Genomic DNA, 27,054 nt, shown 5'->3' with positions numbered 1-27,054 from the left:
TGGCCGTGCCGAGGTATCTCAGCGGGTTGTGGTCGGTTATCACGGTGAACTGGGAGTACATCAAGAGGTCCCTGAACTTCTCGGTGATCGCCCACTTCAGGGCGAGGAGCTCCAGCTTGAACGCACTGTAGTTTTGGTCATTCCTTTCGGACCCACGCAGACCTCGGCTCGCAAAGGCGATGACTCGCTCCACACCCTCTTGTTTCTGACTTAGTACCGCTCCCAGTCCCAAGTAACTCCCGTCCGTGGTCACTATGAAGGGGAGCCGGAGGTCGGGGTAGGCCAGCACCGGAGGCGTCAAGAGGCACTCCCGCAGATGGTCGAAGGCTGTTTGACACTGCGGAGTCCACTTGAAGGCCTCGGGCCGGCCTTTGGTGAACCCCTTCTCTTTCCCCATCAGGGCATGCAGTGGCTGGGCCACCTGGGCGAAGCGGGGCACGAACCGCCGATAGTAGGAGAGGAACCCGATTACCTGCCTCACTTCCTTCGCCGAGCGTGGCGCCGGCCAGTCCTCCAGCGCCTTCACTTTGTCGGTGTCGACCTGTATGCCGGCTGCTGAGACGATGTGTCCCAGAAATTTGACTTCGGTCTTCAGAAGGAAGCACTTCCGGGGCTTGAGTTTGAGCCCATGCTCCCGAAGCCGTCCAAACACCAGGTCCAACTTCTGCCAGTGGCTCTCGAAGTCGCTGGCGAACACCAAGACGACGTCGTCTAGATAAACGAGTAGGACGTCGAAGGCCAGGTCCCCCAGCACGGCGGTCATCAACCGCTGGAATGTCGCTGGTGCGTTACACAGCCCAAAGGACATACGGGTCCACTGGTAGAGGCCGAAGGGCGTCGTGACGGCCGTCTTCTCTTGGTCTTCTTCTTTCACCGCCACCTGGAAGTAGCTGGTGGTGAGATCGAGAGAGGAGAAGATCTTGGCCTGCCCCAAGGCGTCTAGGGACTCCTGGATGCGAGGTAGGGGGTACGCATCCCGGTGCGTCACGTTATTTAGGCGGCGGTAGTCGCAGCAGAACCGCACAGAGCCGTCCTTCTTTATGACGATCACGGCTGGTGACGCCCACGGACTGCAGCTCTCTACCAGGACACCCTGGTCCACCAGGTCTTGTACGTGCCGCTTTACTTCTTGGAACACGTGGGCCGGTATTCGGCGGTGGCGTTGCTTGACCGGGGATGCGTCACCGGTGGGGACGTAGTGAGTGACCGTGGTTGTGTAACCATAGTCCCCGTCGTCTACGGAGAACACCGCCTTGTGTTTCTCCAACACTTGATTTAGTCGGCTCACTTGGGCTGGCGTGAGATCCTGAAGGTTCGCCTGTACGGGCACGGCGAGCCCTCGGGTCCTCCCATCCACCACCGCCGAGGGCGGGCTGTCTCGAGCCTCAATCGCCGTCACTCTGACGCCTCCGTCTACTTCCTCCACGGTCACCCTTTCCTTAGGCTGTACTTGACGGGGGCAGTGGAGCTCCGCCAGTCTGGACCAGGGTCGGAGCACAATCTCGGCATCGGTCTGATTCAACACCCGCACAGGCACTCTTCCCTGTCGGGCGTACGCCACCACGTTCGCCACCAGTAGTCCGGGAGGCAGGTTGGCACTCGGTGTGTTCTCTAACATCACGGGACGCCGCATCCCTGCCGTCGTCTCACAGCGGCCCGAGACGATCACTTCGAATGACCACCGGCTCCCTGCCGGCCACCTTGACGTACCCCATCCTTCCCGGGGCGGTACACTCCCGGGCTTCTTGGGCCATGGCGGCGACCACACGGCGGATGGCGACGCTTCTAGCGTCGGCGCGGCTTCGGCTCGCCAGGCGCATCCCCTTGATCCCCTTGAACAGGCCGTCTACTCCGCCGAGCACGTTCATGCCCAGAAGTCCCTGGACGGCGTCTCCTGGGGGCACTCGGGCGGGATCGTCTTTTATTATGAATATGCATTTCCCCGTGAATGTCATATCCAGGCACTTCACCTCGGCGTAGATGCACCCCACCACTGGGATCTCCAAACCGTTGGCGGCGGTGAGAGTGATCCAGTTGGCGGGGGTCAGCTTCGTTTGCGGGAAGTGTCTTCGGAAGTGGCTCTCAGCCATGGTGGTGACCTCTGCGCCTGTGTCGAAGAGGCAGCGGGTCTCGACACCGTCGATCTGGACGTCTAGCGTGAAGCACTCCCCGTGCACGTCCTGCGCCTCGGGGCCCTCCGTGGCCGAGTCGGCGGCTCCTGCCGCTACGGCGTCGACTGCCCTTCGTGGTCCGGATCAGTACCCCGACGGGCCCAGAGCTTCGGGGGTGGGAGCAGAGGCTGGGCGTGGCCCGCTGGCTGGGCGGGGGCAATCCCTGCTGATGTGGCCCGGCTGATTGCAGGCATAGCAAATCAGCCTGCCCTCTTCGTCTCGGCGGGGCGGTTCCCGCATCGCGCTCCTGTTGGAAGGCCTGGAAGAGTTGCTCCTGGCGCGCGCCCAGCCACTCCTGTCCTGCCTTGAGCTGCTTAATAGCTTCCTGCAGCGTGTCTACGCTCAGCGCGGCCTCTCGTCCCTCCGCGGCCATGGCGTGGACTAAGCCCCGGGTGGGACCCTTGACGGAGGGGAGGACCAGCTCCTCCTCCGACCAATCGATCGCCGCCTTCAGTACTTGGGGAAACAACCGCGTCCCGTCCTCCCTCATGTACTTCCTCATTTCTCGCCTCAGGGTCTCGTCTCGGAGGCCCACCACAAACTGCTCCTGCAGCAGGGCGGCGGCGTCGGTGACCTGGGTAGGCGCCCGACGTCGTAGGCGACGAATCCTCTTCTGCAGGTCATAGGCAAATTGTCGCACAGTCTCTCCGGCGGCCTGTCTCCGGTCGTAGAACTCCCCCAGGCGGACACTGACAGGGTCCTTGTCTCCATAGGTCTCTTCGAGGAGCGCGAACAAGGCGTCCGTGTCGGGGACGGTTCCCTCCGTCAGGAAGCCCGCCGTCTGTTTCGCCTTGCCTTTCAGGTGGAGCTGTACGACCTCCACTTGTTCCTCCGCCGGCACTCGACTGGCACGGAGATGGGTCCTCATTGCCTGGATCCAGTCTTCCACAGGCAGCTCTCCCCTCTCCTTTTCCCCTCCAAACTCGCTGCACTTCCGCTCCCGTTGGATGTACACCACCGGGGGGGGTCGCTGGAGGGCGCTGTTGGAGCATGGCCTGCACCAAGGCAAGCGACTCTTGGCGTCTGGCCTGCTCCAGGTGTTCGTGCTGGTGGTCCAGGACCCTCGCTTGGTCTTGGAGTTGACCCCGCAGTAACTCCACTTGTGCGGCCAAGGTCCGCATCGTTTCGGCTTCCCCTCCTTCCTCCTTGAGAAGGGCCGGTGAGTCACCTTGTCGCTCCGCCGAGGACGACTCTGCTCTGACCTCCGGCTTCGGGGCGTCACTCTCAGACATCTTAGGTCTCTTGGTCGTCAAACTGGAGGCCGGCAGTAGGAGTGGATGGGGCCCGGGATTTACCAACCTGGTCTGGTACTCTGGTCTTCCTCGCCCTTCCGGGGCGGTCAGCACTACTCCCCAACTCGCTCTCGCTTCCCCCAATACCTCCGTTAACCCTCCCACACCTAGTGACTGAATTGTAAATAAGTAACTTAGTTCCTCCCGCAAGCAGTACCCTCCCTCTGTGACATTAGAGACCTTAATAGCTCAAAGGGAAGTGGGGTAGGAAGGGGTTAAGTGTGTTAACGTTACCCGCACCAAAAGGGTTAATATTAGGCTCAGGAATTGACACGCACACAAGACTCCCATCTACATTCTTTATCGTTATTGAAGCACTGTTCAGCTACAAATATTTAATAGCAATGGGTCAAATGGAAGGTAGTTCTATTATTACTTCAATTGTAATTCAATATCTTGCAGCCACTTATATCGTACACCCACACCGTATAGAACCAGGTATTGCCGACCCAAATATAATAGACCCAGATATTGTAGACTTCAATGTGCTTGACTCATTACCCACGTCTGGGCTAGTACCAATAATAATACCTCTCTAAGGCTTTACTTATATGGCAGCGTTACGTTTACCTCCAAGAGGGAAATAGTTAAGTAGATGGGAAAGTAATATTAAAGAACATACACTTTATATCACACTCAAAGAAAATGAAAAAGGTGGGCCCACTTTACCAAACAAAAGTCCTAAACTAATGCCGGCATGTAATGTTTATGGGGTACCCCTATGAACTGTAGTTAGCAACCATTAGCTTCGCCCGTAGGCCGCGACACACTGTGTACTGTGCGATAGGATCTTGGTCACCGAAGTGCCAGTGTAATCAACCAAGATGGCGGCCTCGCCGCACCACCACCAGTCCAGGTGGTAAGATGGCGTTGAACGCTCTCGTCCCAGGAGCTAGCAAGCTGTGTTAGGCAGAGGGGCAGTAGCGGGCTGGAGGCGCGTGCTGGGTGATGGCGACCTCTGCTGGACGGGACAAACTCCCGTGCTAGGCTGCTGACTGCCGGTGCTGAGAAGATGCTGACTGCCGGCGCTGACAGGCTGCTGACTGCCGGTGCTGAGTTGACGCGCTTTATAATCTGGTGGCTACCTTAACTGAAGCTACTCTGTGGGTCCTAGACAGCCCTCCTGCTAGCCGAACATGCAACAACGCACGGTGCCTCTAACCACCAGTTCTCTTCAGGCAACGCTTGCCGGGGGCACCTCGCTGGAGGGGATAACGTTAACATTAGCCACTTTGATATACCGCTTTCTTCTAGGATAACTCGCTGTATCACTAGGGTTATTCCGTGGGGATATTCAACACGCTACTACGCTTATATTTCTACTATAACCCGTAATATACTCAAGTCCAATACATTCACCCGCGTGTTCCACTACGGGGCTCTACAACGACACGACCATGCAGGTTCACGTTCAACGCTGAAGAGGCTGGTTCTCTCCACTTCCGTTTCAGTTGACTTGCTTCTCCTGGGCGCCTCCCTCCTGCGCTCCGCCTGCCACCACCGCCCCCTGCTGGCACCGCCAACTAGCCCCACAGGAAGAATTGAATATGATTCAGTTTAGTGTTTATAATCCATATTCCAGCCGGTGAGAGAAGGAGAAACTTGCGTCATTGTTCAGGAGAATATCAAGGGAAACTGGTTAACATGTCTTTGTGCACAAAGGGGAGATAAAAGGCCAGGTTGCGTCTATATTAATCCCAGCCGAAGAGTGCAAGAGCGCTTCCGCATTCTTCGCCGCGCATGCGCATGAGGTCCTCTATTGGTTCAGACGCCCCATTCAACATGGTTAATCACAGATGCCAGAACGCGCCGCATTAAAGCCTTTGGTTCATATTAGCAAACGCTGGTCGCAACGCTGGTCAATCACATTAACGCTGGTCAATCACATTAATCACAGACCACGCCATATTAAAGCGCTAATACGGTATATATTATAATATATATACGTGATGGACGCAGCAGGCGATGTTTGCATACTTCATATATGTGTCTACGCCTTCTTGCTGTCATTACATCCATGTATGTGATTGATTGATTGAAAAGTTTATTAACAGATTGCAGAATGGGTACAGTACAGCTCAATGTGCATCTTCTGTGTTCACAGAACACGCCATATTAAAGCGCTAATACGGTATATATATTATAATATATATACGTGATGGACGCAGCAGGCGATGTTTGCATACTTCATATATGTGTCTACCTCTTCTTGCTGTCATTACATCCATGTATGTGATTGATTGATTGATTGAAAAGTTTATTAACAGATTGCAGAATGGGTACAGTGCAGTACAGCTCAATGTGCATCTTCTGTGTTCACAGAACACGCCATATTAAAGCGCTAATACGCAGTGGCGTCGCATGGGTAAAATAACAGGGGAAGCCAAAAAAAATTATAAAAAAAAAAATTATTAAATATTTTTATTATTTTTTTTATTTTAAGTCAAGCAGTCACCATGTACACTACAGTATGGCTCGGCGGCCAGTCAAACTTTCTTTTTGGGCTCGGGAGGTAGAGCAGTCGTCTAGTAATTCGGAAGATGGCCACACAGGAGTGAGGCAGATGCACAGGGCTCACCACTTTTATCTTAAAAACTAAATTATAAGCGCTATACCAACCGAAATGATTACTTCATTTTAAACTAAATGACCCTACTCCTTTGTACACTTTGGAACTGACAAACAAGAAGCAAGGAACCTTCTGAGAAGCAGCAGACCCCGCCGTAACAAACGGCGCTACAAACACTGGTCTTCTACAGCCTACAGCACAACATGGCCGAAATGGCTACAGGTGAAATCACCCTACAGCAGAACTGAGCTGCTCCAACAGTTTGATAAAAAGACAACTGATATTCAAACTAGTTTGGAAACAATCAGAGGCTCGATGACGACGCTTACCGAACAAGTGGAAGAAGTGCAGCAACGAGTCAGCAGTAACGAGGACAACATCCAGACGGCTCACGAAACAATCACTAAACTAGAAAAAGAGATGACCGCTGTAAAACTAAAAGTCCAACAGTATGAAGACAGCTCATTGCGTGCAGTCGTTCGTTTGGAGGGGCTACCAGAGTCAGTGGAGAAACGGGACCTCGCCGGCTTCCTAGCCGCTCTTCTACTATGGCTGTTTGGCGAAGATAAACTCGGCGGACCCGTGCTGATCGACAGCGCGTATCGCTTGAAATTAAACCAAACCCCAGCAAGCCTAGACCAATACTACTGAAACTACTGCGAGCACAACAAAAGGACACTATCATGCGCCTGGCGAGGGAGAAGGGAGAACTGTACTACGGCGGGACAGAGGAAACCTCCAGAAGCAGGATCAACTTTTACAGTCACTTCAGCCAGGAGGTGATAAAGAAACGCAAGCTGTTTGACGACGTGAAACGCATATTCAGATCTAAAAACCTGTCTTACTCAATGAGACACCCAGCAATATTAAGAGTCGAACACGGCGGGACCTCCCGTGACTTTCATTCCCCAGAAGCCACACAAGAATTCATCCGTGGACTTGAACGAGGCTGAAAGCGGGCAGATCAAGCCCGTCGCCAGGATGAAATGACTGGGGGGGGCAACTGAGGATCCCCCTACTACCAAGACAAACACTGTGAGACGAGATAAGTAGCCAAAACTAAGACACACACACTACCAAATGACTCTTATGAGCTATTAGAAAAACCAGAAACAACCCTGAACGTGGTTAATTGAAGGACAAGTATCAAAACTGAATCATTAGTGTATATTTTCTAGGTTTCTTTTTGCTTTTGTGGTGTTTATATATATATTTCCTTTTTCTCTATTTTTTATTACATCCAATTATTTATATATTTTTTCTTTCTTTGGGTTGGATGTTTTACTTTTTAGGGTGTTGGTAGGCAACTATAGTTGTAGAACTTTGCATTTTTATTTCTTTTCGTAGCCTTTGCAAGGGGAAAGGATAGTTAGATCATGTAGGCTTATAAATAAAAAATAAAAAATAAAAAAAATAATAAAAAAGAACCTATATAAAAAAAAAAAAAAAAAAAACTGACAAGTATATTGGTAGCCTATTATCTTTCCCCTCTTATTCATTATTCATTTCTCTTATTCATTAATTTATTTATTTCTCTGCCTTATTACTGAATCATTTGCTTGCTTGTATTGTTTGTTTTTTAGTTTAATTTTGTTCCTTTTTTCTTTTTGTTTATTTTTGTTATAAGGAGTAACGCTTCACAGCCTGGTTCAAATAGTGGTGTGCCACCTGGCAATTTAAAGGGGAAGTTAACAGGGAGCCAAGTAGGGTAATATAGGACTAGTGAGCCTATGTTGTGGTTTACTTTCTGTTTGGGGAGGGTATGGGGGATGAAAAGGGTGGGGGGGGGACCTAGTACAAATACATATTATCTTCACGAACTCAATGCATGTGATCTTGTGAACCATGTTAGATTGTATGACATAACTGGAGTGACTAATGGTAGGCATATGCACTGCGAACATGTGTGTGTGTGTGTGTGCAAAAACACACGCACACGCTCATGTTCAAATGGAATGCTGCAATCTCTGTAACAACCACAATTAAACCCCTATTAAAGTCGATATTGAAAATGATCCTAGATGACTAGCACTCTGACATTTATGTCCTTCAATGTTAAGGGCATCAATAATCCCATTAAAAGGAAAAAGATTCTCAACTATTTAAAGAATCAAGATTGCGGCATTGCATTTATTCAGGAAAGCCACTTGACTGATGCAGAGCATGTGAAGTTGCAAAGAGATTGGGTTGGGTCAGTATTTTATTCCTCATTTAATTCCAGATCAAGAGGAGTGGCCACTGGCCATACTATGTCACAAACAGTTAAACCTAAAAATACGTTCTCAAGAAAAAGACACTGCAGGTACATTTACATTTAGTCATTTAGCTGACGCTTTTATCCAAAGCGACTTACAAGTTCTGTGCGACAAGACAGCAAGAAGGGTATAACTCTTATCAGCTGAGTAACAATGTTCATCAAAGTGTTGCGTGTTACAGTGTAGGTTAGTTTATTAGGACAAGTGCATGACAGTAAGGTTAGTCGGGGTTAGATTTTTTTTTTTTTTTTTTTTAAGTGAAGTGCCTCTGTGACCGCAATGAGGGCCGTTTCTGTGGAGTGGCCAGTCCGGAAGCCAGACTGATTGGGGTCTAGGAGGTCATTCTGTAAGAGATAAGCAGTAAGTTGGTTGGATACAGCACGTTCAAGTGTTTTAGAAAGGAAGGAGAGAAGAGAGACAGGACGATAGTTGGCTATGACGGTGGGGTTCAGGGTTGGTTTTTTTATGAGGGGCGTGACTCTGGCTTGTTTTAGGGAGGTGGGGACCACCCCCGAGTTGAGTGAGGAGTTGATGGTTGCAGTTAGGAATGGGAGGATGTCCGGTGCTATGGTCTGGAGGAGTGGGGAGGGTAGCTGGTCCAGCTGGCATGTAGTCGGACGGTTCGACGTTACCAGTGTCAGGGTCTCGGCTTCTGTAATGGGAGAGAAAGATGACAGAGTGAAGGATGAGGTTCTCGATTCAGCGTTTGGAATGGGTGGGGGTTGGGAGAAGGAGCTGCGGATGCAGGTTTCTCAACGAGGGGACAGAGCTTGTCGAAGGAGGTTGCAAGGGCTGAGAGGAGGGTGGAGGTTGCCATCTCTGTGGGGAGAGCAGAGAAGGTAGATGGATAATCCTCAAATGTGACATAAATCACAACCATTTACACTTATTAATCTATATGGCCCCAACAAAGACGATGCACCCTTTTTTAGGAATATTCTATTATCCTCTGCACAAAACTATGGCACATGTATCCTTGGAGGTGACTATAATTTAACACTGAGCACATCAGATAGATCTAATAGGATCCCCCAGCCATTAAGTGCCGCAGCCAAAGTAGTAAGGGATGGTATGTCTGAAATGGGTTTGGTCGATGTTTGGAGAATACTTAACCCACTGGAGAGGGAATACTCATTTCATTCTGCGCAGGGGAGGAAACTAACTTTTTGGCTTACCAGCCAACTGGCGAGTAGATGATTTTTTTTACCAGCCAAACTGATTTCTTTACCAGCCAAAAATAAAATCGCTAAATTGTGATAATTATTTCTTTGTCTTCGTCTAAATTGATTTTCAATCATAGTAATAATCACACCGTGTCTCTACTTGTTAAAATATTTATTAGCATAAAACATGAATAAGTGTCTCTACTCTCCACAATATTAGCATACAACATGTATTAATCACACTGTCTCTACTCTTCAAAATATTACATCATTAAATCACATATTAACATGAAAGAGGGAACTATTATGGACTGGGTTGGGCTGAACTGGGCAGTGAAAGATGCTGGGTTGGGCTGGTTTAGGTTGGACTGAGTTGGGCAGTGAAAGAACCAAGCATTTCACTGTAATGCAATAGCTAAATAAAACAACTTGAACTTGACTTGTTACATTTGCACTCTGGTTGTATGCCACATGTATTCTGGTTGTACTGTACTTGTGCTGTAAGATGACAATACATTGGAACCGAATCGACAACGCTAGGGGTTCAGCAGGTGTATTCTGAATGCCAAGTATGACAACATCACCGTTGTGAAGGGCATATGGGCGAGTGGTGATATGGGGGGAAACCCGGTAATAATAAAATGTCACTCGGCTGCATTTAAGCAAAGCCGCTCAGTATAGTCCACTATGTTGAACCCGCGTTATGGTAGCTTGTTACATGCTAGGTAGCTAGCCGGCTAATGCTGGTTGACTTGAGTGAGCCTCACGCCCACTTGTCATTCTCATCCGACTCGAAGGAGACACGTCGCATGCTGTTGTTCGCCCCCATGTCAGACAGACCGCACTTATATCCGAAAGCGACGACTCTACATGCAATTATTTTCATCCACTGATGTGTTTTTGTCTAAGTTTGTCTACGTTGTCAAGCCGGTGGCAGGAGTCTGTAGGTCCGCGCGCAGTGATCTGTCCACTTCCCCTAGATGGGCGGCATCTTCTAGAAAACGAGTGTTCATTGGAGGAGCTTAGAGCGCATCTGTACAACGATGATGTTCATTGGTTATGGTTGGATTATTATGAGGCGCAAATGGGAGGAATCAAGGGGGGAGTCAGAGTTCGGCTTGTGCCAGTGAGCGAATCAGCAGATTGCAGAATGATTTTTTTGTTTTGTAATTACTAGTACTCGCCAGACTGGCGAGTGCTCTTCATGAATCACTCGCCAAACGTAAAAAATACTCGCATTTGGCGAGTAAAGTGGCCTAATTTCCTCCCCTGATTCTGCGGTACATGACACTTATTCCAGATTAGACTTGTTTTTAACAACTAAATCACTACTTCACAATGTAATTGAATGTAAATATCTAGCCTCTACAATATCGGATCACTGTCCTTTGAAATTGAAGGTGAAACAATATTTGGACAAACCTAAAACTAAGCGTTGGAGATTCAAGCCATATCTCCTTAACGACCCAGATTTTGTTAACTTCCTAGAAAATCAAATCGATGACTTTTTAATAATTAATGTAAACTCTGCCTCCCCAAGCATAATCTGGGAGACACTGAACGCTTTCCTAAGAGGTCAGATAACGTCTTTTGGAGCTTCTAAACAAAGAAAAAGTAGACGGTATCTAAACACACTAGACAAAGAAATTCATGAACTAGAGAAAAAACATGCAGAATCCAATAGAGCAGAAACTGTGCACATAAAACTGTGCAGTAAAAAAGCGGCTTGAATATAGCAACTTAACTACTAGCCAAGTAGAAGCAGACATGGTCAGAACTAAATACCACTACTATGAAAAGGGGGACAAAACCGGCAAGCTACTCAGCTGGCAAATAAGAAAAGAAGAGATGGCAAAAACAATAGACTCAATCAAATCTAAGGATGGTGATGTATTACATAAACCTGAAGAGATAAACTAGCGTTTTGAAATGTTCTACCACAATCTATATAAGTCTGAAAACCAAGACTCAACTGCTACAAAATGCGAGGAATTCTTGGGAAACTTACCGATTACTAAGCTTCCTGTAGAAGTGAGAACTACCCTTGAAACAGAAATATCAAAGGAAGAAATCACCAAGGCTATTAACTCATTGCAAACGGGCAAAGCACCCGGTCCCGACGGCCTACATGCTGAATTTTACAAACTGTTCATAAATAAATTAATCTGCCCTTATATGGACATGCTCAAAGACAGTCTCAATAATGGTAAATTACCACCAAGTCTAGAATTAGCAACAATCAATGTACTTCCTAAGCCCTCTAAGGATAAACAACTTTGTGACTCCTATAGGCCCCTGTCAATGTTAAATGTGGATTATAAAATATTTTCTAAAGCACTCGCACTAAGAATGGACCCTGTGATGTCTCTCTTAATCCACGAGGATCAGACAGGTTTTATTCAGCAGCGACAGGGATCTGACAATAACAGAAAACTTTTTCATATCATTGAGCTCTCTAAACAAGCGAATGACTCAAGACTTGTAATCTCGATGGATGCTCGAAAAGCTTTTGATACAATAGAATTTGAATATCTTTTTTATACTCTGAAACAGATGAATTTTGGTGATGTTTTCATTAATTATATTAAGATGCTTTATTGTTCTCCGAAGGCACAAGTTGTTACGAAGGATCAGATTAAACCGAATATATATATTTATTTATGGATATATATTGAATAGTATTTGTATATCGTTTGATATCCCTTGTATATTCCTTGTACATATACACGGAATATCCCTTTAGCCTACTATAGCCCATAATAGTTCATTCTCTTATTGGACAAAGGACCAGGCGCCAGGGGACCAGCCCCTGGCGTCAAGTTCAAAGGTACCGACGAGACATGTCCGTACTAGCCCCGGCTCCGCTCAGGGATACGGCTACCGAAATGAGAGTGGCACTATTTGTTCACCGTGCATATAAATATGGCGCAAGTAAATGTAGAAATCCCTTAGTCCCTTACCCTTCTTCCCAACTTAGTAACAGAACGTGAAGCCTCACCCACGATACGACGTGCGGTGAAGTATGGCCTGTTTGGCCTTAGAATAGCATTGAGACCTCGTGCGAATTAATAACTGAATTGTCAGAGTTTGGCACTGTACCGTCGAGTGCGACGTATTTCTATTAAGTAATAATAGTCTATCGTGTATGGTGCATCGTGCGGTTAGAGTTCTAAAGTGACCAGCATCTCCAACGCTTCCTCGTGTTATCTAGAGTCTTATCCAGGTTGGGCCGACCACATGGCGCTTTCATCCGAGGAGATCTAGGCGAGGACCGAGGGACATGTACACTGGATTACCTACCCGACGACTGCTGAGCCCTATGCGGCTGGAATATATATTTGCTTTGGTACTGTGATTTGTGGAGCGGATAATCGCCGACGCCTGTGAGTGTTGGATTTACCCCCGAGAGGAGTCAAGTTGAGTCGGCGCTCAGAGAGACTGAGGTCGCCTAGCTTCTTCTTCATTGTGGAGCTACAGCCTACAAGAGAACCAAGGTGTATTCATCTGCGGATCAAGAGTCTATCGCACTGTCTTCTGTACTCGAAGTCTCCCTAGATATCGTTGACCAGACGGTCTACTACCGACGGCTCTCCTACCCCCCCTACCGGCTTACAACCGGGAGGACCCCTTCCAAAATATCCCGCTATATCATTAAGTGTACCATAGATGTAATTCCCTAAGAGCCAGGTTGTATACTTGCTTCCTGCGTAACCAGAGATTGGACATTCAGTGTTGATTTGCCTACGAGTACTCATTTGCCTTACAAGTGCATTCAAATGATAAATGTAAGATAAATATTCTATGTACCTTTTGCTATATTAAATATTTGATTATTACCTTTGTCTGGAACCGATTTCATTGTGGAAAGTGTTCATCATATTTAGATATCGTGTACTGTATGGCCAGTAGTTAAAGTACATAAAGCGGTAGTGGTTTAATGATACCATACTTATCAATACAGTCAGGGAATTGTACCCCTCAGTTACACAAGTGTTGACAAATGGTATACTTTCCAAACCCTTCCAATTGGGACGTGGAGTACGACAGGGCTGCCCACTCTCCGTATATCTGTTCGCCGCAGCCATTGAACCGTTGGCGGTGGCAATACGGAACAACAACAATGTATGTGGCATAAAGACTGGAGCAAACGAATCCAAACTCTCACTATATTGTGATGATTTACTAATTTATATTACCCAACCAGATAAATCCTTGCCGCAATTAATCAGCATACTAGAGGCATACAGTGCCATATCTGGTTACACGATAAATTATGACAAGAGTGAAATAATGCCACTAAATAGTGTTACCACCCACAATACCCACCCAATGATTTCCCATTTTAAATGGGCACCAAAAAGCTTCAAATACCTGGGAATCTAAATATCTAACGACCTGAACCAAATATACCAAAATAACTATCTACCTATTATGGAAAAAATCAAAACAGACCTATACAAATGGAAAGATCTACCAATTTCTTTAATTGGACGTGTTAATGTGGTCAAGATGAATGTTCTGCCTAAATTAATTTATTTGTTCCAGTCAATTCCACTCAGCTGTCCACCAAGCTTGTTTACATCACTGAATAAAATCATTTCAATGTTTTTGTGGTCCCAGAAACGGGCTAGGATCAGATTAAAAGCACTACAGGCTCCCCTGAATAAAGGGGGCTTAAACCTCCCCAACTTCAGACTGTACTACCTAGCCTGTCAATCACGTGTTATTTGGTGTTGGCTCAACAGTGAGAGGCTGCCCACACCAGCATCGGTTAAACTGGAAGAGAACATAATCCATCCTACTCCACTACAGGTAATCCCCTATATAGACACGCAAAAAACCCTTAACTCTATCACTAAAAACCAGATTATACATCATACCTTTGCATGTTGGAAAGAAACTATTAAACTAATGGGAAATCAAAATACCTTGTTAATGAGCATGCCCCTGTGCAACATCCCTTGTGTCCCCAAAATTATTAGTGATGGAATATCTGAAAATTGGAGAACCAAGGGAATCAGCGAAATAAGAGACTTGTATAACCAAAGCATCTTTTCTGATTTTAATTTCCTGAGAGCGAAATATAATTTACCTTCATCCATCTTTTTTAAATACCTACAGATACGGAACTGGGTAAAAAATAACAGTTATAGCTATCCCCATATGTCTGAAACACCAATAGAGAAACTGTTTAACACTACAAAAACATCAAAGGGCCTGATATCTAAAATCTACACACTGATGAACACTGAACAGAAAGATGATAAGATGCTACAACAAAAAGATAAATGGGAAAAAGACATTAAACACAAATATACCATGAAAGAATGGCAGTCATTGCTCCAGAAATCCCAAACAACTTTAACAAATACCAACCATAGGTTAACTCAATTTAATATACTACACAGAATTTATTATACACCTCACAGATTATATCAATTTAGCCACGAGACATCACCCAATTGTCTTCGATGTCAACATGCTAAAGGGGACCTAATCCACACGTTCTGGAATTGCTGGAAGTTAAATTATTACTGGAAATTTATATTTGAACAACTTTCAAAAATTATTGGAAAAACGATGACTCCTGACGCACGAATAGCTATTTTGGGTGATATCTCTATGCTGAGTAACTTTGACAACTTTGAAAAGAAATGTATCCTGTTAGCAATGTCTGCTGCAAAAAAATTTATTCTTTGTCATTGGAAATCTGAACCCCCTCCCCCGACTAAACAATGGTGGGCAGAACTCCTATCCTATTGCACACCTGAAAAAATCATGTATAATGTGAAAGGAAAAATAATACACTTTCAGAAGATCTGGGGTCGGGCAATGGATTACATACCAAATATGGGTATAGAACTGGAAAGAGCTAATTGAAGCATAACAGAGATTGTGGATGTTGTCTTTTTATATTCTATATTTGTCTGCCTGTTTTTTTTTTTTTTTTTTTTGTCATGTTTATTATTTTATTCAGGTAGTAGCACAGACAATCATGGTCTTAAAGTAAATCATGCATTTTGATAGTTTTTTTTGTACTAGGAAGGGTCGGGGAAGGGTTAGTAATTGTTTAGTTAGGAAATGTAATTTATATATTTATAACTTGCATTTTACAACTGTATGTAAATGAAATGTTAAAAGCAAATAAAAGATAATAATTTAAAAAAAAAAGTTCTTTTTATTTATTTAACAGATTGCAGAATGGGTACAATACAGTACGGCTCAATACACACAATTGTATAAGGGTATGCAGACCAAAGAAAGTCGTTTGTCTTGTTTACATCAGGGTCATTAATACTGCTGGAGCATTGGTTCATTTCTGGTCCGATTTCTCCTTGCACGATTTTGCACGCCGCGTGGGAGCAAATTCGAGACACATATTCGGTTGCAAAAAGGTGTCCCACGGTCTCCTCTATGGCCGTGAATATTTTCACGCGGATCGGAATCACGGACACTTTTCCGTTTCGGCGAGTTTATTCCACGCTTGCGGCTTTCCTTTTCTAAGCATTTTCGGGGCTACATGTGAATGAGTAAAAGTTGCGGGACGCCCAGATGTTTCCACGATAGAAAGCTTGCGTGGATCCCATAATAGGCTCACTTAATACAGCATTTTTTAAATCACGCGACATTTTCAGGGTCGCGACCCGACCTTTTCCCCTCGTTTTCGATGATGGAAGTGATTTAGGAAAAGCTTCGGCACGCCGAGAGGTACCCGTGGATTTAATCTTGCGAGGATCGGGGCAATATTCGGCCCGTGGGAGCAGTCACGGGTTAATACAATGTTCAGAGTGCAGAGGGGAGGTGTGCAGAGGGGAGGCCACACTCTGGATTCTTCTCACAGCCCCGTTTTAAACTTTTAGAGTGTGGCAGTCAGCTCGAATCTGATTGGCTAGGATCGGTTTTGGACTCTAGATACATGAATCACATGGTTGAGGCTGGAGAAAGAGACCTACCCCCTGCCTCCTCTCCTCTATAGCTGCAGTGAGCACAGTGTGTTAGAGGGAGTGAGAAGGAGAAGAGGGAGACATTTAAAAAAAAAATAAAAAATTATAACACAGATGCACAGATGAAAAAGAATGTAAACTATATTAAAAAAAATTATATATATATATATATATATTTTTTTCTTCATATTTCATATTCATTCATATTTTAATAGGGAGGCCTGGCTTCCGTTGGCTTCCATAAGGATTCGCCACTGCTAATACGGTATATATTATAATATATATACGCGATGGACGCCAGGACGCAGCAGGCCATGTTTGCATACTTCATATATGTGTCTACCTCTTCTTGCTGTCATTACATCCATGTATGTGATTGATTGATTGATTGAAAAGTTTATTAACAGATTGCAGAATGGGTACAGTACAGTACAGCTCAATGTGCATCTTCTGTGTTTGTTTCCTTATTTGATCAATTGCAGGTATGAAAAGTACCTGCGGTACATTGAGCACCTCTACAGTCGCAGAGAGTGCTGGGCACTCAGTTACCGGGGCGCGCGCGGTCTCCTCACCCGGGGAAATAACACAAACAATTATGCTGAAGCAGCGATGCGGTTATGTGGTCCTCGTTTGGATAATATATAACGTTACAATGTACAGCGAAATAACGCTTTAAGGCTTTAATGCGGCGCCATCTGTGATTAACCGTGTTGAATGGGGCGTCTGAACCAAGCAAGGACCTCATGCGCATGCGCGGCGAAGAATGCGGAAGCGATTGCACTCTTCGGCTGGGATTAATATAGACGCGGCCAGGTCGTGTGAATATTAAAGGCAACCAACTTGTGTTTAGCTTTTCTCTGATTGGCCGCGACCCCCCGCCCCCTTTTGCCGCTAGCCGGCAGCCAAGCGGCAGCCGTCCCACGTCCCAAATGAAATCCAAGGAGCAAGCGGCAGCGCGGGCAACCAACTTGTGTACCAACCAACTTGTGTTCAGCTGCGGCACAGTTATGAAATGCGCTGAACTAGAAAGCGTAACGTTATTATGTTTCGCGTTTTTAAACAACCAACTACCAGATTCACTCGTCACTGATCACTTCTGAAGTATAAACAAAGCCCATACAATTTTTTAGATGAATGATTGTGGATATAATATAGAAAACACATCATTATGATATTGTCAGATGGCGCAAAATACAATGGTGAGTGAGAAATATATCTCCAGTGATAAAACCCAGTGCTCTATGTCTCTATGATACACAGCGTGGATGGGCTTTCAGAGGGAGAGGCATGCATGTACATAATTTCACCATAATCAAATACAGACATAATTGTGTGGCTTGACGCAGCAGCGGCGCACGGAAGCCGGGGACAAACCACCGCGTCGCCCCGCTGGCGCTTCAGCAGCCTCCACGGGCGAAATAACATATAACGTTACAGCGTACAGTTCCACACTGATGTACTGTGACACCCAGCAGAGTTTCTAGTTACAGTAGTGACGCGTGAATCGTTAGTCCTAACAGTGTTTATTATTAAGAGTCAGATAGTCCGCACAGTGTTTATAGTCCTAACAGTGTTTATTATTAATTAACGTCATAAACCACATATCCGTTGTAGAAGCCCTTCAATGACAGCGCTCTCATATTTTGCGAATGCATAAACTATATCTTAAATTATGGCTATGTGTCTAATATGGCTGTCGCTTATCAATGACTTCGCGACAGCCATATTAGACACTCACTGTACATCAGTGTGGAACTGTACGCTGTAACGTTATATGTTATTTCGCCCGTGGAGGCTGCTGAAGCGCCAGCGGGGCGACGCGGTGGTTTGTCCCCGGCTTCCGTGCGCCGCCCGCGGCTCGACTCGGTCCAGCTCCAGCAGCAGCAGCGGCCGTGCTCCGTTGTAGGAAGCCCTTCAATGACAGCGCTCTCATATTTTGCGAATGCATAAACTATATCTTAAATTATGGCTGTGTCTAATATGGCTGTCGCTTATCAATGACATCGCGACAGCCATATTAGACACATCGCCATAATTTAAGATATAGTTTATGCATTCGCAAATATGAGAGCTCTGTCATTGAAGTGGGTGGTGGCAGCGTTACTAACAGTAGCGATTTTTATTGTTTTGTCATGACCAAACATAATCCCAACATAGATAGGAGGTGTACTGTATGTCAAATGTCGGTCATGTGGTGAAAGAGTTTAGTACAGTCACACAACAGAACACCAGTGTTTCTAGTAGATATGTTTATTAATATAAATAAACACCTCTGTCTGAACTGGTTCGACCAGCGCGTTGGTTCGACCAGCGCGTCTGCCGACTGCCGCGTCTCTCAGCGGATAAGGGCGTGTGCTAGGGCGGTCACGTGGCCAATCAGAGAAACGCTGAACGAAAAGCTGAACACAAGTTGGTTGCCTTTAATATTCACGCGGCCAGGTCAGCACTTCTGAATAATAGTCGAATATTCAGGGTGCTACATTTACATCAGGGTCCCCCATTTTCAATTCATCATATGACACACACGACATACAGATAGACAGTACTGCTACATCTATACATTTATGACATACCAGATTTGCAGATACAGTACTGTTTGTGATACTAAAAAAATCCAGAAAAAGAGTGTATATTTGACATAGAAACTGTACATTGGAGGAGGTTGAGTAGGTGGGGTGGGTTTGGGTGGGGCTGCTGTACATTGGGGGGGGGGGTGGCCTATTCTTTAATCCCAGCCCAAGAGTGCTTCCGCGTTTTCCCTGATTGTCCCCGACAATGCCTAGCACGGCCCGCGGCAGAGCGGAGCGGCAGCGGCGCATAGGTTGCCGCGGCATTATGCAGCCGTAATCCCCCCTGTTTTAACATAGACGGTTAGCTCAACTCGTTCCTCAGCTTGCTGTGGAGCCTGCGGTGCGTTGGTGACAAGTTCGAATCACTTCAATTTTTTTATTTTTTTTTACGTTTAATTAATTTATCATCTCTATATTATAAACGTAACTAGCGTCTGTCTTTCTTTCGCCGGTTAAGTTTAGGCATTCTTTCGCCAGTTAAGTTTAGGCATTCTTTCGGAGTTGGTTAAGGTTAGGGTTAGGTTTAGGCATTCTTTCGGAGTTGGTTAAGGTTAGAGTTTGTCGCAGAGCATGGCAATAGAATGCCTGTCTTTCTTTCGCCGGAGCAGCAGCCTATTTCCGCTCTGCCGCGCGGCGTGGTCACATGGGCGTCGTGGCCAATCAGAGAAACGCGAAGCACTCTTGGGCTGGGATTAATATAGACGCGGGGGGTGGGGACACTGTACATTGGAATACTGACATACATTTGACATAGAAACTGTACATTGGAGGAGGTTGGGTAGGTTGGGTGGGGCTGTACATTGGGGGGGGGGGGGGGGGGGCACTGTACATTGTACAGTTTGTTGTCGGCAAGCCATATGCAGATTTTGCCTAGTTCCGAGCTGAGGGTTTTTTCAACCTGTAACTTGTTCTTGTCAGAGACCAGCAGGGCTGAGTCGTCCGCAAACAGGAACAAGTTGCAGTCACAAGCTGACGACATGTCATTTGCATAAATTAGGAACAGTAGCGGTCCTAGTATGCTTCCTTGTGGAACACCACAGTTCACTGTGAGGGGGGGGGGGGGGGGGGGGTAGGGTACTGTTTACCTCCACCATCTGTTCTCTCCCCTCCAGGTAGGATTGTATCCAGCTCACTGATAAACTATCAAAATCAATTGCTTTTAGCTTGTCAATCAGAATGGTGTGATTGACAGTGTCGAAGGCCCTTTGTAGGTCTAGCATGACCATGCCGCAGTATTGAGGTGGCGTCTGTGTGTATATTCACAAAGATACCAAATTCATCAACTGTACTGACCTTAACCATGACGAGATTGAAACTGTTTGGATTGAAATCTTATTTGAAAGGGCGAAATCAGTACTAGTAGGCACAATCTATAGACCGCCAGAACAAAGTGGCTTCTATGACACACTTGATGGGTGTTTAGCTGGGGTGGAGGGCGTAGAAAAAATTCGTATTGGGGACTGGAACACGGACATGCTATGTAAAGCAGCACCCGTCTTCAAGGCCTTCAGTAGGTTTTGTGATCTACACAGCCTCAACCAGCTAATCACCCAACCCACAAGAGTGTGTGATTCAACTCAGTCTACCATGACCTCATCCTGACCTCTGACAAGTCCAAGATCTCCAATAAAGGGGTTATAGCATGCAGGTTAAGTGATCATTATATGATATTCTGTACCCGCAAAAAGCTAAAGCAAAAGGCTGGCTGTCACAAAACAGTCACATCTAGACGACATCCCCTCCAAATTCCTCACAGACTCCGCAGTCGCCATCACCCCAGTCATCACACACATAATAAACCTCTCCATAAAACAGGGACACGTCCCCAAGGACTTCAAAATTGCGAGAGTAACACCCCTGCACAAAAAGGGCAGCAAATTAGACCCAGGCAACTACCGCCCTGTTTCTATCCTTACATCCATCTTGAAAGACATGGAAAAAATAGTATACGAACAGGTCTGAAAGTACCTCGCGAAAAAAAAATCTAATCTACGAATTCCAATCTGGCTTCAGAACATCCCACTCCACTGACACATGCCTTCTCTATTTGAACGACCACATCAAACAAGAGCTGGACGCGGGCAAATACTGCAGCATGGTCATGCTGGACCTACAAAAGGCCTTCGACACTGTCAATCACACCATTCTGATTGACAAGCTAAAAGCAATTGGTTTTGATAGTCTATCAGTGAGCTGGATACAATCCTACCTGGAGGGGAGAGAACAGATGGTGGAGGTAAATGGTACCCTATCCCCCCCCCCTCCCAGTGAGCTGTGGTGTTCCACAAGGAAGCATACTAGGACCGCTACTGTTCCTAATTTATGCAAATGACATGTCGTCAGCTTGTGACTGCAACTTGTTCCTGTTTGCGGACGACTCAGCCCTGCTGGTCTCTGACAAGAACAAGTTACAGGTTGAAAAAACCCTCAGCTCGGAACCAGGCAAAATCTGCATATGGCTTGCCGATAACAAACTATCATGGGCAAAACAGAGTCCATTCTCTTCGGTTCAAATAACAAACTCAGCAAGACGACGGCTTCTCAGTTACAGTGGTAGGGCTGCACGATTTTGGGAAATCTATTTGCGATTTTTCTGACAGATATTGCGATTGCGATTACATTTGCGATTATAAATTTTTTTTTAAGCAGCCCCACGGAGGTTTATTGTAAAATGCGGCTTGCATCTGGCCTACGCGTGTGTCTGTTCGGGACACAGAGTCTGAAATGTTTCTTTTTACCTGGGAATCGATACCGGTACGGTACCCAACGGTACCTTTTCTCTGTACTTTACTCTCCCTCTCTGAAGTAAACTTCACAACACACAATCTAAAACCCCTTACCTCCCTCTCCCAAACTGTTCCTACAACAATTTTTTTTATGTTGCATGATCATGTATATTTATTTTCTATTATAATTTTTTTTGTGTTTAAATATCAACATTATCTGTCAAGCCTCAGTAAATACTATCAAACTCCTCTGATGTCAGACCAGATATGAGACGCGTGCACACACACACACACACACACCGAAAAGGAGAATGTCTTAAATGATTTTAGAATACTTCAGCTAATGAAGTTAAATGTTTATTATCATCAACTATCCAGTTTGTTTTTATAGTGCAATGTTTTTCTACTTTTCTACATTAATAGAACCAGTAGAGAGAGAGATGCCCCCCCCCCCCCGAGCCCCGCTCCCCCCCACCCTTTCCTTACTCAGCTCAGATGTTTTCTCTGTCTTGAGCAGGGTTAGCTAGGAACAGCTTTCTCAAGCTTCGCACCTTGGGCATGGAATGGGCTACAGGACCATTATCCACTTAGACACCCCGGTCTCTCTTGGTGAATTTAAATCTGTATTACATAATGTTGACTATAATGAGTGTGCTCTCCCGTCATCCATTCAGAGTGATTGACTGATTGACACCAGCTGAGTGATGGACTCATTAATACCAGCTGAGTGTGTGTATATAAGAGCGACCTTCACAAATAAAAATGTTGCTTCCTTGATACACGAATCCTGTCTCACAGCGTTTTATTCCTTCTCTCTATATACTGTATAGTCCAGGTTATGATGTCTAGCCAATACGCAATATCCGACATTCAACAGGTTATGGGCCCAGAGCGCTAGAATCATGACGACCAGACAATCGGAAGGGAATTCGCGTTGGTCTCGTCTAGCGTTTGACGGAGATGAACAAAAGTATGAACTGTGGGAGACTAAGTTCATGGGCCATCTCCGGCTACAGAGACTAAAGGACACTCTCGAAACGGATCTCCCTGACGAGGCATCTGCTGTCGAGTTGAGAGAAGATGGTGAGAAAAACGCATTGATATACGCAGAGCTCATCCAGTTTTTGGACGATAAGAGTTTATCGCTGGTAATGCGAGAAGCGTCTGATGATGGACGGAAAGCCATCGGAATATTGCGCAATTATTATGCGGGTTCAGGGAAGCCAAGGATTATCAGTCTCTATATAGAGCTGACTACACTGCACAAGTCTAGCAGTGAAACGGTGACTGACTATGTAATTCGGGCAGAAAGGGCAATAACTGCACTGAGAAACGCAAATGAGATTTTGAGTGATAGTCTACTCGTGGCTATGGTATTAAAAGGACTGCCCGAGGCATTTAAACCCTTTGCGATACATGTCACACAGAGTGATGAGACTATAGTGTTTTCTGAGTTTAAGACTAAGCTCAGGAGTTTTGAGGACACTGAGAAAATGCGCGTTACCACATCGGATGACAATGTTATGCGAGCCCAAGCCCTGTCTGACCGGGGTGCACAGAATGCCCAGAGCGCGCGCATTCAGAGCGCACAGCGTACAGACATTATATGCTACAGATGTGGCCAAAGTGGGCATATGAGAAGGACCTGTCGACGCAAGCTGTGGTGTCACCACTGTAAAAGCTCCACACATCAAGGGGCGACCTGCAGACGGAGACAGGAGCAGAACGATGCGCGAGGCATGTCTGTGAAAGTGAGTTGTCATGACAACAACACATATGCGTTTCTGACGAGGGAAGGCGATCCAGGACGCGGTGTTAAGAAGAAGGGCCTGATGGTGGACACCGGTGCGACTGCGCATATAATCACCGACCTGGCCAAATTCAAGGTGTTCGATGGCGGATTCCAGGCCGAGTCTCACTGCGTGGAGTTGGCTGACGGCACGAGGAGCAACGGGGTCGCAGAGCGCAGAGGGGACGCGGAGGTGTGCTTGATTGACAGCAGAGGCAGGCGACTGACTACAACACTGAGAGGGGCGCTGTACATCCCCTCATTCCCGCAGGACATCTTCTCTGTGAGAGCAGCCACCACTTGTACTGGAGCCACTGTGATCTTCAGACAAGGAGAAGACGTCCTACAGCACAGAGACGGTACTGAATTTCACATCAATGAGCATAATAGGCTGTATTATTTGCCCATGGTGGATGACCAATGTGATCAGAGCAAGGGCTGTTTTGATATACAGACATGGCATGAAATTCTAGGACACTGCAATTATGCTGATGTTGAGAAACTCCAGCCTATTGTTGATGGTATGACTATTAAAGGGAAAATTGACAAGTCTAAACTGAACTGTGAAATGTGCACTCAGGGAAAGTTTGTACAAAGCTTCAACAGGAAGCCTGATGTGAGAGCCAAAAAGGTTCTAGAGTTGGTACACACAGACCTAGCAGGTCCTATTGCAGTGTCCATAGATGGGCATAGATTTACACTTTCGTTTACTGACGACTACTCAATTACTGTGTTTATCTATCATCTGAAGCATAAGAGTGATACTGTGCAAGCAACAGAGCAGTTCATAGCTGACACCGCCTCATATGGGAGGATCAGACGCATCCGGTCTGATAATGGTACAGAATACACTGGTAAAGAGTACCAAGGGCTACTGAGGAAAAATGGTATAAAGCATGAGACGTCATCACCATATTCGCCACATCAGAATGGTACTGCAGAACGCCAGTTTAGGACTCTTTACGACATGGCTAGATGCATGCTATTAGAGAGCAAGCTCCCAAAAGCATTATGGCCTTATGCAGTACAGACTGCAGCTCAAGTAAGGAATAGATGTTTTAACAATCGCACTAAACAGACACCTCACATGCTGCTGACGGGGAAACGTCCTAATATGTCTAGGATGCAGAAGTTTGGAACTCTGTGTTACGCCTACAGACAGCACAAGAAAAGGTTAGACCCTAGGAGTGAGAAGGGCTTCTTTGTCGGGCATGACAAGAAGAGCCCAGCTTACCTGGTTTTCTACCCCGACAGTGGAAAGGTGAGGAAGCACAGGCTGGTCAAATTTATGCCAAAAACAGTAGGTGAGCAGCAGACACAGACTGAGATATCCATAGATGATGAGGATTTTGGTGGGCCACTTAGGGCTAGCACAAGCAAACAAATGGATGCTAGTCCAGAGACTGCTAAACAGCAGATTCCTGTGACCAGGCCAGAGAACAGCCAGGATCAGGCTAGAGAGGAACAGGAGGTCAAACAGGAGTCTCCACGCTATCCTTCTAGGGACCGGAAAAAGCCAGATTATTTTGGTGATAGTGTATATGAAGTAAGTCAAGCCCAGACACAGGTTAATGTTGATTATTGTTACAAAATGTTGTGTAACATACCTTTAACTTACAGTGATGCAGTGAAGTCACCCGAATCAAAGGAATGGGTCAGTGCCATGGAGGATGAAATGCAATCGCTGAGAGAGAACGGTACATTTACTTTGACCAACTTGCCACAGGGCAAAGTTGCAGTGGGGGGTCGATGGGTGTATGCTATCAAGAAAAATGCAGATGGTACAGATAAATACAAGGCACGATATGTTGCTAAAGGCTACAGTCAGAAAAGGGGTGTTGACTATGGAGAGACTTTTTCTCCCACAGCCGACCTGACAAGTGTCAGAGTATTGATGCAGAAAGCTGCACAAGAAAATTTGATTTTAAATCAGATGGACGTTAAAACTGCCTACCTACATGCACCGATAGATTATGAGATATACATGGAACAGCCAGAGGGTTATGAACAGACATCTGGCACAGAGACATTGGTGTGTAAACTAGAGAAGTCACTGTATGGTCTAAAACAGTCTGGCCGGAATTGGAACAACATGTTACATGACTATCTAATTGTGAATGAATTTGTGCAAAACCCTGCTGATCACTGTGTATATACAAGAGAAACTGAGCATGAGAAGGTAATCATGATTATATGGGTTGATGATTTGGTTCTTGCAGCCAGTAATGAGAATGCAATGAAGGCTGTAAAAGAGATGCTCACAAAGAAATTTCAGATGAAGGATATGGGCAGATTGACACACTTCCTAGGAATCGACTTTGAACAGTGCGATGGATGTGTGACAATGTCACAGAAGCAGTGTGTAAAGAACATGCTAGAGAGGTTTGACATGCAGGACTGTAAACCCAGATCAACACCATGTGAGCGGGCACTCGATTACACTGAAGGGGCAGGAATAATGAACAATGTCACCCGGTACAGAGAGGTGGTCGGTAGCCTAATCTATCTTACTATGTGTACTAGGCCAGATCTGTGTTTCATAGTGAGTAAACTGTCTCAGTATTTTAACAAACCAACTGAGGAACATTGGGCTACTGTCAAACATGTATTGAGGTTCTTAAAGGGCACCAGTGATAAAATGTTGTGTTACAAGAAGTGTAATTCTGATTTGAGGTTACAGGCTTACAGTGATGCGGACTGGGCAGCAGATGTCACAGACCGACGCAGCACAACAGGGTACTGTGTTAGTCTACATGAGACTGGTCCATTGGTCTCATGGAAGACCAAAAAGCAACAGACGGTGGCATTGTCCACATGTGAAGCAGAGTACATGGCACTAGCTGCAACCACCCAAGAGTGTTTACACCTGGTACAACTGCTGACACATATGGATGCATGTAAGTATGCACCACCCATTGTCCATGAGGACAATCAGGGAACCATAGCATTAGCTAAGAACCCAGTCCGCAGACAAAGATGCAAACACATAGACATAAAGTACCATTTTATCAGATCTACAGTACTAAATGGACAGATCTGTTTGCGATACTGTCCCACAGATCAAATGGTGGCTGATGTATTTACCAAACCAGCAACTAAGGACAAACTAAATAGGTTCACAAAGGTTATGTTTGGGAGAGAAACCACATCAGTGTGAGTAGTGACCAAGTGGTCACATTTTTAGTTTTTCTTGTTCATTTCAAAATGTTATAAAAGAGTGCCAGTGAAAAAAACGGACTGTGTAAATAATGAAATCTAATGATTTATGTTCTTGTTTCACTCAGGAGAGGAACCATATCAATGACAGCCTTCGTTTGTTTAATGGAATGTACAAGTGTTACAATAACTGATTGTTATTAAATTGTTTTTGTTATTATTTTTCCTTCTCCAGTTTAGATAAGTCAGTAGGATAGCAAGTGGGGGTGTTGACTATAATGAGTGTGCTCTCCCGTCATCCATTCAGAGTGATTGACTGATTGACACCAGCTGAGTGATGGACTCATTAATACCAGCCGAGTGTGTGTATATAAGAGCGACCTTCACAAATAAAAATGTTGCTTCCTTGATACACGAAT

Source organism: Notolepis coatsorum (assembly GCF_963971535.1).
Source record: "Notolepis coatsorum genome assembly, chromosome: 12".
In the NCBI taxonomy this organism is placed as follows: Eukaryota; Metazoa; Chordata; class Actinopteri; order Aulopiformes; family Paralepididae; genus Notolepis; species Notolepis coatsorum.
This window is presented reverse-complemented; position numbering follows the sequence as displayed.